Below are 11,247 nucleotides of genomic sequence, written 5' to 3' on the forward strand. Positions count from 1 at the left end.
TGAGTAGGTGAATCTTCTCTCTCTTGTTGTGTTTCCCGGGCAGAGAGAAAAACGATTTTATTCTGAAATTAAACAATGTCCTATCTTCATCGGGGACCCGATCTGCTCACTGGACTGTCACTTATCGGGGGTCACTTACAGCTACCGGGAGCTGCTGAGGAGGCTGAACACAGAGGCTGCAAACACAGCCATCCTCCTGAGTGTGTGTCCCATTCTTCCTCTTATCTTCTTTTCTACACAAATTCTACACAGAAAACAATCTTCTCACATCTCCCACTAGAATGATCTCCACATTAGATGAGTGGAGAGTGACCACCAGGAAACATTTCCCTCTAATACAGAACTCTGCTCATCTATAGCTGAGAAGAAGGAGCCTGGAACAAAAACGCCAGCCGGTGACATGAGATCCTTGTGTGATGTGATGGCAGAAATTGTTATACATACAAATGTCTCAGCTGATTACACAATTTCATGTTTGATGTTCTATATATTATTATCTGGTCACTATGATACATATATTGGTATCCAGATACGTTGAGTACGTTTATCGATCTGTGTTACTACACAGCTATATAGTCTACTCAGGTATCATGTTTGCTTTGTATCCTTCTATCTAGAATATAAGTGATAATTTCAGTAACAAGAACTTTGCTGAAAATCCTAAAATAGTGTAACTTGAGGTGAATCTTGATAGAAAATTTTGGCTATTTGTAGATTAGTGAGCGCCGAGCGGTGGATTTATTTTTAGACAATACAAAAAAAAAAAAAAAAACACACAGAAACATACTCACCACAAACCTTATTTTATTTGAATGGTCATTTTTCAGGACAGGGTTTCAGATTTTGTTTATTTTTTTTTTTTTTGGGTGGAGTCCTTGAATCTTTTTTTTTTCTAGTCTTCTCCCAAGCTATGTTCAAGAGAGTTAAGGCCAGGCATGGTCATCACCTACAGCCACTTCACCCTGAAAGCGTCTGATCTCGGAGGCTAAGTAGGGTCGTGCCTGGTTAGTACCTGGATGGGAGACCGCCTGGGAATACCAGGTGCTGTAGGCTTTTTTTTTTTTTTTTTGTGGTGGAGTACTTGAATCTTTTCTTCTAGTCTTTCTTCCAAGCTATCTTCAAGAGAGTTAAGGCCAGCCATGGTTTTCGGCTACGGCCACGTCACCTTGAAAGCGCCCGATCTTGACTGATTTTGGAGGCTAAGCAGGGTCGGGCCTGGTTAGTACCTGGATGGGAGACCACCTGGGAATACCAGGTGCTGTAGGCTTTTTTTGTTGTGGTGGAGTCCTTGAATCTCTTTTTTTTTCCCGAGTCTTTCTTCCATGCTATCTTCAAGAGAGTTAAGGACAGCCATGGTTATCGCCTACGGCCACATCACCTTGAAAGCGCCCGATTTCGTCTGATATCGGAGGCTAAGCAAGGTCGGGCCTGTTTAGTACCTGGATGGGAGACCACCTGGGAATACCAGGTGCTATAGGCTTTTTTGTTTTGGTTGTTGTGGTGGAGTCCTTGAATCTCTTTTTTTCCCCAGTCTTTCTTCCATGCTATCTTCAAGAGAGTTAAGGACAGCCATGGTTATCGCCTACGGCCACATCACCCTGAAAGCGCCCGATCTCGTCTGATCTCGGAGGCTAAGCAGGGTCGGGCCTGGTTAGTACCTGGATGGGAGACCGCCTGGGAATACCAGGTGCTGTAGGTTTTTTGTTTTGGTTGTTGTGGTGGAGTCCTTGAATCTCTTTTTTTCCCCAGTCTTTCTTCCATGCTATCTTCAAGAGAGTTAAGGACAGCCATGCTTATCGCCTACGGCCACATCACCCTGAAAGCGCCCGATCTCGTCTGATCTCGGAGGCTAAGCAGGGTCGGGCCTGGTTAGTACCTGGATGGGAGACCGTCTGGGAATACCAGGTGCTGTAGGCTTTTTTTGCTTGTCGTGGTGGAGTCTTGAATCTCTTTTTTCCCCCAGTCTTTCTTCCATGCTATCTTCAAGAGAGTTAAGGACAGCCATGGTTATCGCCTACGGCCACATCACCTTGAAAGCGCCCGATCTCGTCTGATCTCGGAGGCTAAGCAGGGTCGGGCCTGGTTAGTACCTGGATGGGAGACCGCCTGGGAATACCAGGTGCTGTAGGCTTTTTTGTTTTGGTTGTTGTGGTGGAGTTCTTGAATCTCTTTTTTTCCCCAGTCTTTCTTCCATGCTATCTTCAAGAGAGTTAAGGACAGCCATGGTTATCGCCTATGGCCACATCACCCTGAAAGTGCCCGATCTCGTCTGATCTCGGAGGCTAAGCAGGGTCGTGCCTGGTTAGTACCTGGATGGGAGACCACCTGGGAATACCAGGTGCTATAGGCTTTTTTGTTTTGGTTGTTGTGGTGGAGTCTTGAATCTCTTTTTTTCCCCAGTCTTTCTTCCATGCTATCTTCAAGAGAGTTAAGGACAGCCATGGTTATCGCCTACGGCCACATCACCCTGAAAGCGCCCGATCTCGTCTGATCTCGGAGGCTAAGCAGGGTCGGGCCTGGTTAGTACCTGGATGGGAGACCGCCTGGGAATACCAGGTGCTGTAGGCTTTGTTGTTGTGGTGGAGTCCTTGAATCTCTTTTTTCCCCCAGTCTTTCTTCCATGCTATCTTCAAGAGAGTTAAGGACAGCCATGGTTATCGCCTATGGCCACATCACCCTGAAAGCGCCCAATCTCGTCTGATCTCGGAGGCTAAGCAGGGTCGGGCCTGGTTAGTACCTGGATGGGAGACCGCCTGGGAATACCAGGTGCTGTAGGCTTTTTTGTTTTGGTGGAGTCTTGAATCTCTTTTTTCCCCCAGTCTTTCTTCCATGCTATCTTCAAGAGAGTTAAGGACAGCCATGGTTATCACCTACGGCCACATCACCCTGAAAGCGCCCGATCTCGTCTGATCTCGGAGGCTAAGCAGGGTCGGGCCTGGTTAGTACCTGGATGGGAGACCGCCTGGGAATACCAGGTGCTGTAGGCTTTTTTGTTTTGGTGGAGTCTTGAATCTCTTTTTTCCCCCAGTCTTTCTTCCATGCTATCTTCAAGAGAGTTAAGGACAGCCATGGTTATCGCCTACGGCCACATCACCTTGAAAGCGCCCAATCTCGTCTGATCTCGGAGGCTAAGCAGAGTCGGGCCTGGTTAGTACCTGGATGGGAGACCGCCTGGGAATACCAGGTGCTGTAGGCTTTTTTGTTTTGGTGGAGTCCTTGAATCTCTTTTTTCCCCCAGTCTTTCTTCCATGCTATCTTCAAGAGAGTTAAGGACAGCCATGGTTATCGCCTACGGCCACATCACCTTGAAAGCGCCCGATCTCGTCTGATCTCGGAGGCTAAGCAGGGTCGGGCCTGGTTAGTACCTGGATGGGAGACCGCCTGGGAATACCAGGTGCTGTAGGCTTTTTTGTTTTGGTGGAGTCTTGAATCTCTTTTTTCCCCCAGTCTTTCTTCCATGCTATCTTCAAGAGAGTTAAGGACAGCCATGGTTATCGCCTACGGCCACATCACCTTGAAAGCGCCCGATCTCGTCTGATCTCGGAGGCTAAGCAGGGTCGGGCCTGGTTAGTACCTGGATGGGAGACCGCCTGGGAATACCAGGTGCTGTAGGCTTTTTTGTTTTGGTGGAGTCTTGAATCTCTTTTTTCCCCCAGTCTTTCTTCCATGCTATCTTCAAGAGAGTTAAGGACAGCCATGGTTATCGCCTACGGCCACATCACCTTGAAAGCGCCCGATCTCGTCTGATCTCGGAGGCTAAGCAGGGTCGGGCCTGGTTAGTACCTGGATGGGAGACCGCCTGGGAATACCAGGTGCTGTAGGCTTTTTTGTTTTGGTGGAGTCTTGAATCTCTTTTTTCCCCCAGTCTTTCTTCCATGCTATCTTCAAGAGAGTTAAGGACAGCCATGGTTATCGCCTACGGCCACATCACCTACGGCCACATCACCTTGAAAGCGCCCGATCTCGTCTGATCTCGGAGGCTAAGCAGGGTCGGGCCTGGTTAGTACCTGGATGGGAGACCGCCTGGGAATACCAGGTGCTGTAGGCTTTTTTGTTTTGGTGGAGTCTTGAATCTCTTTTTTCCCCCAGTCTTTCTTCCATGCTATCTTCAAGAGAGTTAAGGACAGCCATGGTTATCGCCTACGGCCACATCACCTTGAAAGCGCCCGATCTCGTCTGATCTCGGAGGCTAAGCAGGGTCGGGCCTGGTTAGTACCTGGATGGGAGACCGCCTGGGAATACCAGGTGCTGTAGGCTTTTTTGTTTTGGTGGAGTCTTGAATCTCTTTTTTCCCCCAGTCTTTCTTCCATGCTATCTTCAAGAGAGTTAAGGACAGCCATGGTTATCGCCTACGGCCACATCACCTTGAAAGCGCCCGATCTCGTCTGATCTCGGAGGCTAAGCAGGGTCGGGCCTGGTTAGTACCTGGATGGGAGACCGCCTGGGAATACCAGGTGCTGTAGGCTTTTTTGTTTTGGTGGAGTCTTGAATCTCTTTTTTCCCCCAGTCTTTCTTCCATGCTATCTTCAAGAGAGTTAAGGACAGCCATGGTTATCGCCTACGGCCACATCACCTTGAAAGCGCCCGATCTCGTCTGATCTCGGAGGCTAAGCAGGGTCGGGCCTGGTTAGTACCTGGATGGGAGACCGCCTGGGAATACCAGGTGCTGTAGGCTTTTTTGTTTTGGTGGAGTCTTGAATCTCTTTTTTCCCCCAGTCTTTCTTCCATGCTATCTTCAAGAGAGTTAAGGACAGCCATGGTTATCGCCTACGGCCACATCACCTTGAAAGCGCCCGATCTCGTCTGATCTCGGAGGCTAAGCAGGGTCGGGCCTGGTTAGTTCCTGGATGGGAGACCGCCTGGGAATACCAGGTGCTGTAGGCTTTTTTGTTTTGGTGGAGTCTTGAATCTCTTTTTTCCCCCAGTCTTTCTTCCATGCTATCTTCAAGAGAGTTAAGGACAGCCATGGCTATCGCCTACGGCCACATCACCTTGAAAGCGCCCGATCTCGTCGGATCTCGGAGGCTAAGCAGGGTCGGGCCTGGTTAGTACCTGGATGGGAGACCGCCTGGGAATACCAGGTGCTGTAGGCTTTTTTGTTTTGGTGGAGTCTTGAATCTCTTTTTTCCCCCAGTCTTTCTTCCATGCTATCTTCAAGAGAGTTAAGGACAGCCATGGTTATCGCCTATGGCCACATCACCATGAAAGCGCCCGATCTCGTCTGATCTTGGAGGCTAAGCAAGGTCGGGCCTGGTTAGTACCTGGATGGGAGACCGCCTGGGAATACCAGGTGCTGTAGGCTTTTTTGTTTTGGTTGTGTGGTGGAGTCCTTGAATCTCTTTTTTCCCCCAGTCTTTCTTCCATGCTATCTTCAAGAGAGTTAAGGACAGCCATGGTTATCGCCTACGGCCACATCACCTGAAAGCGCCCGATCTCGTCTGATCTCGGAGGCTAAGCAGGGTCGGGCCTGGTTAGTACCTGGATGGGAGACCGCCTGGGAATACCAGGTGCTGTAGGCTTTTTTGTTTTGGTGGAGTCTTGAATCTCTTTTTTCCCCCAGTCTTTCTTCCATGCTATCTTCAAGAGAGTTAAGGACAGCCATGGCTATCGCCTACGGCCACATCACCTTGAAAGCGCCCGATCTCGTCTGATCTCGGAGGCTAAGCAGGGTCGGGCCTGGTTAGTACCTGGATGGGAGACCGCCTGGGAATACCAGGTGCTGTAGGCTTTTTTGTTTTGGTGGAGTCTTGAATCTCTTTTTTCCCCCAGTCTTTCTTCCATGCTATCTTCAAGAGAGTTAAGGACAGCCATGGTTATCGCCTACGGCCACATCACCTTGAAAGCGCCCGATCTCGTCTGATCTCGGAGGCTAAGCAGGGTCGGGCCTGGTTAGTACCTGGATGGGAGACCGCCTGGGAATACCAGGTGCTGTAGGCTTTTTTGTTTTGGTGGAGTCTTGAATCTCTTTTTTCCCCCAGTCTTTCTTCCATGCTATCTTCAAGAGAGTTAAGGACAGCCATGGTTATCGCCTACGGCCACATCACCTTGAAAGCGCCCGATCTCGTCTGATCTCGGAGGCTAAGCAGGGTCGGGCCTGGTTAGTACCTGGATGGGAGACCGCCTGGGAATACCAGGTGCTGTAAGCTTTTTTGTTTTGGTGGAGTCTTGAATCTCTTTTTTCCCCCAGTCTTTCTTCCATGCTATCTTCAAGAGAGTTAAGGACAGCCATGGTTATCGCCTACGGCCACATCACCTTGAAAGCGCCCGATCTCGTCTGATCTCGGAGGCTAAGCAGGGTCGGGCCTGGTTAGTACCTGGATGGGAGACCGCCTGGGAATACCAGGTGCTGTAGGCTTTTTTGTTTTGGTGGAGTCTTGAATCTCTTTTTTCCCCCAGTCTTTCTTCCATGCTATCTTCAAGAGAGTTAAGGACAGCCATAGTTATCGCCTACGGCCACATCACCTTGAAAGCGCCCTATCTCGTCTGATCTCGGAGGCTAAGCAGGGTCGGGCCTGGTTAGTACCTGGATGGGAGACCGCCTGGGAATACCAGGTGCTGTAGGCTTTTTTTGTTTTGGTGGAGTCTTGAATCTCTTTTTTCCCCCAGTCTTTCTTCCATGCTATCTTCAAGAGAGTTAAGGACAGCCATGGTTATCGCCTACGGCCACATCACCTTGAAAGCGCCCGATCTCGTCTGATCTCGGAGGCTAAGCAGGGTCGGGCCTGGTTAGTACCTGGATGGGAGACCGCCTGGGAATACCAGGTGCTGTAGGCTTTTTTGTTTTGGTGGAGTCTTGAATCTCTTTTTTCCCCCAGTCTTTCTTCCATGCTATCTTCAAGAGAGTTAAGGACAGCCATGGTTATCGCCTACGGCCACATCACCTTGAAAGCGCCCGATCTCGTCTGATCTCGGAGGCTAAGCAGGGTCGGGCCTGGTTAGTACCTGGATGGGAGACCGCCTGGGAATACCAGGTGCTGTAGGCTTTTTTGTTTTGGTGGAGTCTTGAATCTCTTTTTTCCCCCAGTCTTTCTTCCATGCTATCTTCAAGAGAGTTAAGGACAGCCATGGTTATCGCCTACGGCCACATCACCTTGAAAGCGCCCGATCTCGTCTGATCTCGGAGGCTAAGCAGGGTCGGGCCTGGTTAGTACCTGGATGGGAGACCGCCTGGGAATACCAGGTGCTGTAGGCTTTTTTGTTTTGGTGGAGTCTTGAATCTCTTTTTTCCCCCAGTCTTTCTTCCATGCTATCTTCAAGAGAGTTAAGGACAGCCATGGTTATCGCCTACGGCCACATCACCTTGAAAGCGCCCGATCTCGTCTGATCTCGGAGGCTAAGCAGGGTCGGGCCTGGTTAGTACCTGGATGGGAGACCGCCTGGGAATACCAGGTGCTGTAGGCTTTTTTGTTTTGGTGGAGTCTTGAATCTCTTTTTTCCCCCAGTCTTTCTTCCATGCTATCTTCAAGAGAGTTAAGGACAGCCATGGTTATCGCCTACGGCCACATCACCTTGAAAGCGCCCGATCTCGTCTGATCTCGGAGGCTAAGCAGGGTCGGGCCTGGTTAGTACCTGGATGGGAGACCGCCTGGGAATACCAGGTGCTGTAGGCTTTTTTGTTTTGGTGGAGTCTTGAATCTCTTTTTTCCCCCAGTCTTTCTTCCATGCTATCTTCAAGAGAGTTAAGGACAGCCATGGTTATCGCCTACGGCCACATCACCTTGAAAGCGCCCGATCTCGTCTGATCTCGGAGGCTAAGCAGGGTCGGGCCTGGTTAGTACCTGGATGGGAGACCGCCTGGGAATACCAGGTGCTGTAGGCTTTTTTGTTTTGGTGGAGTCTTGAATCTCTTTTTTCCCCCAGTCTTTCTTCCATGCTATCTTCAAGAGAGTTAAGGACAGCCATGGTTATCGCCTACGGCCACATCACCTTGAAAGCGCCCGATCTCGTCTGATCTCGGAGGCTAAGCAGGGTCGGGCCTGGTTAGTACCTGGATGGGAGACCGCCTGGGAATACCAGGTGCTGTAGGCTTTTTTGTTTTGGTGGAGTCTTGAATCTCTTTTTTCCCCCAGTCTTTCTTCCATGCTATCTTCAAGAGAGTTAAGGACAGCCATGGTTATCGCCTACGGCCACATCACCTTGAAAGCGCCCGATCTCGTCTGATCTCGGAGGCTAAGCAGGGTCGGGCCTGGTTAGTACCTGGATGGGAGACCGCCTGGGAATACCAGGTGCTGTAGGCTTTTTTGTTTTGGTGGAGTCTTGAATCTCTTTTTTCCCCCAGTCTTTCTTCCATGCTATCTTCAAGAGAGTTAAGGACAGCCATGGTTATCGCCTACGGCCACATCACCTTGAAAGCGCCCGATCTCGTCTGATCTCGGAGGCTAAGCAGGGTCGGGCCTGGTTAGTACCTGGATGGGAGACCGCCTGGGAATACCAGGTGCTGTAGGCTTTTTTGTTTTGGTGGAGTCTTGAATCTCTTTTTTCCCCCAGTCTTTCTTCCATGCTATCTTCAAGAGAGTTAAGGACAGCCATGGTTATCGCCTACGGCCACATCACCTTGAAAGCGCCCGATCTCGTCTGATCTCGGAGGCTAAGCAGGGTCGGGCCTGGTTAGTACCTGGATGGGAGACCGCCTGGGAATACCAGGTGCTGTAGGCTTTTTTGTTTTGGTGGAGTCTTGAATCTCTTTTTTCCCCAGTCTTTCTTCCATGCTATCTTCAAGAGAGTTAAGGACAGCCATGGTTATCGCCTACGGCCACATCACCTTGAAAGCGCCCGATCTCGTCTGATCTCGGAGGCTAAGCAGGGTCGGGCCTGGTTAGTACCTGGATGGGAGACCGCCTGGGAATACCAGGTGCTGTAGGCTTTTTTGTTTTGGTGGAGTCTTGAATCTCTTTTTTCCCCCAGTCTTTCTTCCATGCTATCTTCAAGAGAGTTAAGGACAGCCATGGTTATCGCCTACGGCCACATCACCTTGAAAGCGCCCGATCTCGTCTGATCTCGGAGGCTAAGCAGGGTCGGGCCTGGTTAGTACCTGGATGGGAGACCGCCTGGGAATACCAGGTGCTGTAGGCTTTTTTGTTTTGGTGGAGTCTTGAATCTCTTTTTTCCCCCAGTCTTTCTTCCATGCTATCTTCAAGAGAGTTAAGGACAGCCATGGTTATCGCCTACGGCCACATCACCTTGAAAGCGCCCGATCTCGTCTGATCTCGGAGGCTAAGCAGGGTCGGGCCTGGTTAGTACCTGGATGGGAGACCGCCTGGGAATACCAGGTGCTGTAGGCTTTTTTGTTTTGGTGGAGTCTTGAATCTCTTTTTTCCCCCAGTCTTTCTTCCATGCTATCTTCAAGAGAGTTAAGGACAGCCATGGTTATCGCCTACGGCCACATCACCTTGAAAGCGCCCGATCTCGTCTGATCTCGGAGGCTAAGCAGGGTCGGGCCTGGTTAGTACCTGGATGGGAGACCGCCTGGGAATACCAGGTGCTGTAGGCTTTTTTGTTTTGGTGGAGTCTTGAATCTCTTTTTTCCCCCAGTCTTTCTTCCATGCTATCTTCAAGAGAGTTAAGGACAGCCATGGTTATCGCCTACGGCCACATCACCTTGAAAGCGCCCGATCTCGTCTGATCTCGGAGGCTAAGCAGGGTCGGGCCTGGTTAGTACCTGGATGGGAGACCGCCTGGGAATACCAGGTGCTGTAGGCTTTTTTGTTTTGGTGGAGTCTTGAATCTCTTTTTTCCCCCAGTCTTTCTTCCATGCTATCTTCAAGAGAGTTAAGGACAGCCATGGTTATCGCCTACGGCCACATCACCTTGAAAGCGCCCGATCTCGTCTGATCTCGGAGGCTAAGCAGGGTCGGGCCTGGTTAGTACCTGGATGGGAGACCGCCTGGGAATACCAGGTGCTGTAGGCTTTTTTGTTTTGGTGGAGTCTTGAATCTCTTTTTTCCCCCAGTCTTTCTTCCATGCTATCTTCAAGAGAGTTAAGGACAGCCATGGTTATCGCCTACGGCCACATCACCTTGAAAGCGCCCGATCTCGTCTGATCTCGGAGGCTAAGCAGGGTCGGGCCTGGTTAGTACCTGGATGGGAGACCGCCTGGGAATACCAGGTGCTGTAGGCTTTTTTGTTTTGGTGGAGTCTTGAATCTCTTTTTTCCCCCAGTCTTTCTTCCATGCTATCTTCAAGAGAGTTAAGGACAGCCATGGTTATCGCCTACGGCCACATCACCTTGAAAGCGCCCGATCTCGTCTGATCTCGGAGGCTAAGCAGGGTCGGGCCTGGTTAGTACCTGGATGGGAGACCGCCTGGGAATACCAGGTGCTGTAGGCTTTTTTGTTTTGGTGGAGTCTTGAATCTCTTTTTTCCCCCAGTCTTTCTTCCATGCTATCTTCAAGAGAGTTAAGGACAGCCATGGTTATCGCCTACGGCCACATCACCTTGAAAGCGCCCGATCTCGTCTGATCTCGGAGGCTAAGCAGGGTCGGGCCTGGTTAGTACCTGGATGGGAGACCGCCTGGGAATACCAGGTGCTGTAGGCTTTTTTGTTTTGGTGGAGTCTTGAATCTCTTTTTTCCCCCAGTCTTTCTTCCATGCTATCTTCAAGAGAGTTAAGGACAGCCATGGTTATCGCCTACGGCCACATCACCTTGAAAGCGCCCGATCTCGTCTGATCTCGGAGGCTAAGCAGGGTCGGGCCTGGTTAGTACCTGGATGGGAGACCGCCTGGGAATACCAGGTGCTGTAGGCTTTTTTGTTTTGGTGGAGTCTTGAATCTCTTTTTTCCCCCAGTCTTTCTTCCATGCTATCTTCAAGAGAGTTAAGGACAGCCATGGTTATCGCCTACGGCCACATCACCTTGAAAGCGCCCGATCTCGTCTGATCTCGGAGGCTAAGCAGGGTCGGGCCTGGTTAGTACCTGGATGGGAGACCGCCTGGGAATACCAGGTGCTGTAGGCTTTTTTGTTTTGGTGGAGTCTTGAATCTCTTTTTTCCCCCAGTCTTTCTTCCATGCTATCTTCAAGAGAGTTAAGGACAGCCATGGTTATCGCCTACGGCCACATCACCTTGAAAGCGCCCGATCTCGTCTGATCTCGGAGGCTAAGCAGGGTCGGGCCTGGTTAGTACCTGGATGGGAGACCGCCTGGGAATACCAGGTGCTGTAGGCTTTTTTGTTTTGGTGGAGTCTTGAATCTCTTTTTTCCCCCAGTCTTTCTTCCATGCTATCTTCAAGAGAGTTAAGGACAGCCATGG

At 50.3% G+C, this 11,247-nt stretch overlaps 1 protein-coding gene, 46 non-coding genes and 3 pseudogenes across 47 annotated transcripts in view; all 50 read left to right on the plus strand.

Moving 5' to 3' along the window:
* LOC120909205 overlaps nt 1–11,247 on the plus strand; it is a 53,061-nt gene that overhangs the window by 10,357 nt on the left and 31,457 nt on the right. The gene's annotated exons all lie outside the window — the stretch shown is intronic.
* LOC120912430 lies at nt 945–1,053 on the plus strand (annotated as a pseudogene).
* On the plus strand, nt 1,149–1,267 carry LOC120912390 (annotated as a pseudogene).
* Nucleotides 1,362–1,480, plus strand: LOC120912309 (annotated as a pseudogene).
* LOC120911852 lies at nt 1,581–1,699 on the plus strand. The gene has a single exon (XR_005742621.1). It is a non-coding gene; the product is annotated as a 5S ribosomal RNA (ribosomal RNA).
* LOC120912634 lies at nt 1,799–1,917 on the plus strand. The gene has a single exon (XR_005743164.1). It is a non-coding gene; the product is annotated as a 5S ribosomal RNA (ribosomal RNA).
* LOC120912896 lies at nt 2,013–2,131 on the plus strand. Its single transcript, XR_005743416.1, has one exon. It is a non-coding gene; the product is annotated as a 5S ribosomal RNA (ribosomal RNA).
* LOC120912023 lies at nt 2,232–2,350 on the plus strand. The gene has a single exon (XR_005742787.1). It is a non-coding gene; the product is annotated as a 5S ribosomal RNA (ribosomal RNA).
* Nucleotides 2,450–2,568, plus strand: LOC120912661. The gene has a single exon (XR_005743190.1). It is a non-coding gene; the product is annotated as a 5S ribosomal RNA (ribosomal RNA).
* Nucleotides 2,660–2,778, plus strand: LOC120912094. Its single transcript, XR_005742854.1, has one exon. It is a non-coding gene; the product is annotated as a 5S ribosomal RNA (ribosomal RNA).
* Nucleotides 2,869–2,987, plus strand: LOC120911881. The gene has a single exon (XR_005742650.1). It is a non-coding gene; the product is annotated as a 5S ribosomal RNA (ribosomal RNA).
* Nucleotides 3,078–3,196, plus strand: LOC120912266. Its single transcript, XR_005743021.1, has one exon. It is a non-coding gene; the product is annotated as a 5S ribosomal RNA (ribosomal RNA).
* Nucleotides 3,288–3,406, plus strand: LOC120912897. Its single transcript, XR_005743417.1, has one exon. It is a non-coding gene; the product is annotated as a 5S ribosomal RNA (ribosomal RNA).
* Nucleotides 3,497–3,615, plus strand: LOC120912899. The gene has a single exon (XR_005743419.1). It is a non-coding gene; the product is annotated as a 5S ribosomal RNA (ribosomal RNA).
* Nucleotides 3,706–3,824, plus strand: LOC120912900. The gene has a single exon (XR_005743420.1). It is a non-coding gene; the product is annotated as a 5S ribosomal RNA (ribosomal RNA).
* LOC120911982 lies at nt 3,930–4,048 on the plus strand. Its single transcript, XR_005742748.1, has one exon. It is a non-coding gene; the product is annotated as a 5S ribosomal RNA (ribosomal RNA).
* LOC120912901 lies at nt 4,139–4,257 on the plus strand. The gene has a single exon (XR_005743421.1). It is a non-coding gene; the product is annotated as a 5S ribosomal RNA (ribosomal RNA).
* On the plus strand, nt 4,348–4,466 carry LOC120912902. Its single transcript, XR_005743422.1, has one exon. It is a non-coding gene; the product is annotated as a 5S ribosomal RNA (ribosomal RNA).
* On the plus strand, nt 4,557–4,675 carry LOC120912903. The gene has a single exon (XR_005743423.1). It is a non-coding gene; the product is annotated as a 5S ribosomal RNA (ribosomal RNA).
* On the plus strand, nt 4,766–4,884 carry LOC120912065. The gene has a single exon (XR_005742827.1). It is a non-coding gene; the product is annotated as a 5S ribosomal RNA (ribosomal RNA).
* LOC120911899 lies at nt 4,975–5,093 on the plus strand. The gene has a single exon (XR_005742668.1). It is a non-coding gene; the product is annotated as a 5S ribosomal RNA (ribosomal RNA).
* Nucleotides 5,184–5,302, plus strand: LOC120912184. Its single transcript, XR_005742941.1, has one exon. It is a non-coding gene; the product is annotated as a 5S ribosomal RNA (ribosomal RNA).
* LOC120912218 lies at nt 5,402–5,519 on the plus strand. The gene has a single exon (XR_005742973.1). It is a non-coding gene; the product is annotated as a 5S ribosomal RNA (ribosomal RNA).
* Nucleotides 5,610–5,728, plus strand: LOC120912905. The gene has a single exon (XR_005743425.1). It is a non-coding gene; the product is annotated as a 5S ribosomal RNA (ribosomal RNA).
* On the plus strand, nt 5,819–5,937 carry LOC120912906. Its single transcript, XR_005743426.1, has one exon. It is a non-coding gene; the product is annotated as a 5S ribosomal RNA (ribosomal RNA).
* LOC120912026 lies at nt 6,028–6,146 on the plus strand. The gene has a single exon (XR_005742790.1). It is a non-coding gene; the product is annotated as a 5S ribosomal RNA (ribosomal RNA).
* On the plus strand, nt 6,237–6,355 carry LOC120912907. The gene has a single exon (XR_005743427.1). It is a non-coding gene; the product is annotated as a 5S ribosomal RNA (ribosomal RNA).
* Nucleotides 6,446–6,564, plus strand: LOC120912175. Its single transcript, XR_005742932.1, has one exon. It is a non-coding gene; the product is annotated as a 5S ribosomal RNA (ribosomal RNA).
* On the plus strand, nt 6,656–6,774 carry LOC120912908. Its single transcript, XR_005743428.1, has one exon. It is a non-coding gene; the product is annotated as a 5S ribosomal RNA (ribosomal RNA).
* LOC120912909 lies at nt 6,865–6,983 on the plus strand. The gene has a single exon (XR_005743429.1). It is a non-coding gene; the product is annotated as a 5S ribosomal RNA (ribosomal RNA).
* Nucleotides 7,074–7,192, plus strand: LOC120912910. The gene has a single exon (XR_005743430.1). It is a non-coding gene; the product is annotated as a 5S ribosomal RNA (ribosomal RNA).
* LOC120912911 lies at nt 7,283–7,401 on the plus strand. Its single transcript, XR_005743431.1, has one exon. It is a non-coding gene; the product is annotated as a 5S ribosomal RNA (ribosomal RNA).
* On the plus strand, nt 7,492–7,610 carry LOC120912912. The gene has a single exon (XR_005743432.1). It is a non-coding gene; the product is annotated as a 5S ribosomal RNA (ribosomal RNA).
* On the plus strand, nt 7,701–7,819 carry LOC120912913. Its single transcript, XR_005743433.1, has one exon. It is a non-coding gene; the product is annotated as a 5S ribosomal RNA (ribosomal RNA).
* LOC120912914 lies at nt 7,910–8,028 on the plus strand. Its single transcript, XR_005743434.1, has one exon. It is a non-coding gene; the product is annotated as a 5S ribosomal RNA (ribosomal RNA).
* Nucleotides 8,119–8,237, plus strand: LOC120912916. Its single transcript, XR_005743436.1, has one exon. It is a non-coding gene; the product is annotated as a 5S ribosomal RNA (ribosomal RNA).
* Nucleotides 8,328–8,446, plus strand: LOC120912917. Its single transcript, XR_005743437.1, has one exon. It is a non-coding gene; the product is annotated as a 5S ribosomal RNA (ribosomal RNA).
* LOC120912918 lies at nt 8,537–8,655 on the plus strand. Its single transcript, XR_005743438.1, has one exon. It is a non-coding gene; the product is annotated as a 5S ribosomal RNA (ribosomal RNA).
* On the plus strand, nt 8,745–8,863 carry LOC120912919. The gene has a single exon (XR_005743439.1). It is a non-coding gene; the product is annotated as a 5S ribosomal RNA (ribosomal RNA).
* On the plus strand, nt 8,954–9,072 carry LOC120912920. Its single transcript, XR_005743440.1, has one exon. It is a non-coding gene; the product is annotated as a 5S ribosomal RNA (ribosomal RNA).
* On the plus strand, nt 9,163–9,281 carry LOC120912921. Its single transcript, XR_005743441.1, has one exon. It is a non-coding gene; the product is annotated as a 5S ribosomal RNA (ribosomal RNA).
* On the plus strand, nt 9,372–9,490 carry LOC120912922. The gene has a single exon (XR_005743442.1). It is a non-coding gene; the product is annotated as a 5S ribosomal RNA (ribosomal RNA).
* LOC120912923 lies at nt 9,581–9,699 on the plus strand. Its single transcript, XR_005743443.1, has one exon. It is a non-coding gene; the product is annotated as a 5S ribosomal RNA (ribosomal RNA).
* Nucleotides 9,790–9,908, plus strand: LOC120912924. Its single transcript, XR_005743444.1, has one exon. It is a non-coding gene; the product is annotated as a 5S ribosomal RNA (ribosomal RNA).
* On the plus strand, nt 9,999–10,117 carry LOC120912925. The gene has a single exon (XR_005743445.1). It is a non-coding gene; the product is annotated as a 5S ribosomal RNA (ribosomal RNA).
* LOC120912927 lies at nt 10,208–10,326 on the plus strand. The gene has a single exon (XR_005743447.1). It is a non-coding gene; the product is annotated as a 5S ribosomal RNA (ribosomal RNA).
* On the plus strand, nt 10,417–10,535 carry LOC120912928. The gene has a single exon (XR_005743448.1). It is a non-coding gene; the product is annotated as a 5S ribosomal RNA (ribosomal RNA).
* LOC120912929 lies at nt 10,626–10,744 on the plus strand. The gene has a single exon (XR_005743449.1). It is a non-coding gene; the product is annotated as a 5S ribosomal RNA (ribosomal RNA).
* On the plus strand, nt 10,835–10,953 carry LOC120912930. Its single transcript, XR_005743450.1, has one exon. It is a non-coding gene; the product is annotated as a 5S ribosomal RNA (ribosomal RNA).
* On the plus strand, nt 11,044–11,162 carry LOC120912931. The gene has a single exon (XR_005743451.1). It is a non-coding gene; the product is annotated as a 5S ribosomal RNA (ribosomal RNA).

This window comes from Rana temporaria, chromosome 8, assembly GCF_905171775.1.
Source record: "Rana temporaria chromosome 8, aRanTem1.1, whole genome shotgun sequence".
Classification (NCBI taxonomy): Eukaryota; Metazoa; Chordata; class Amphibia; order Anura; family Ranidae; genus Rana; species Rana temporaria.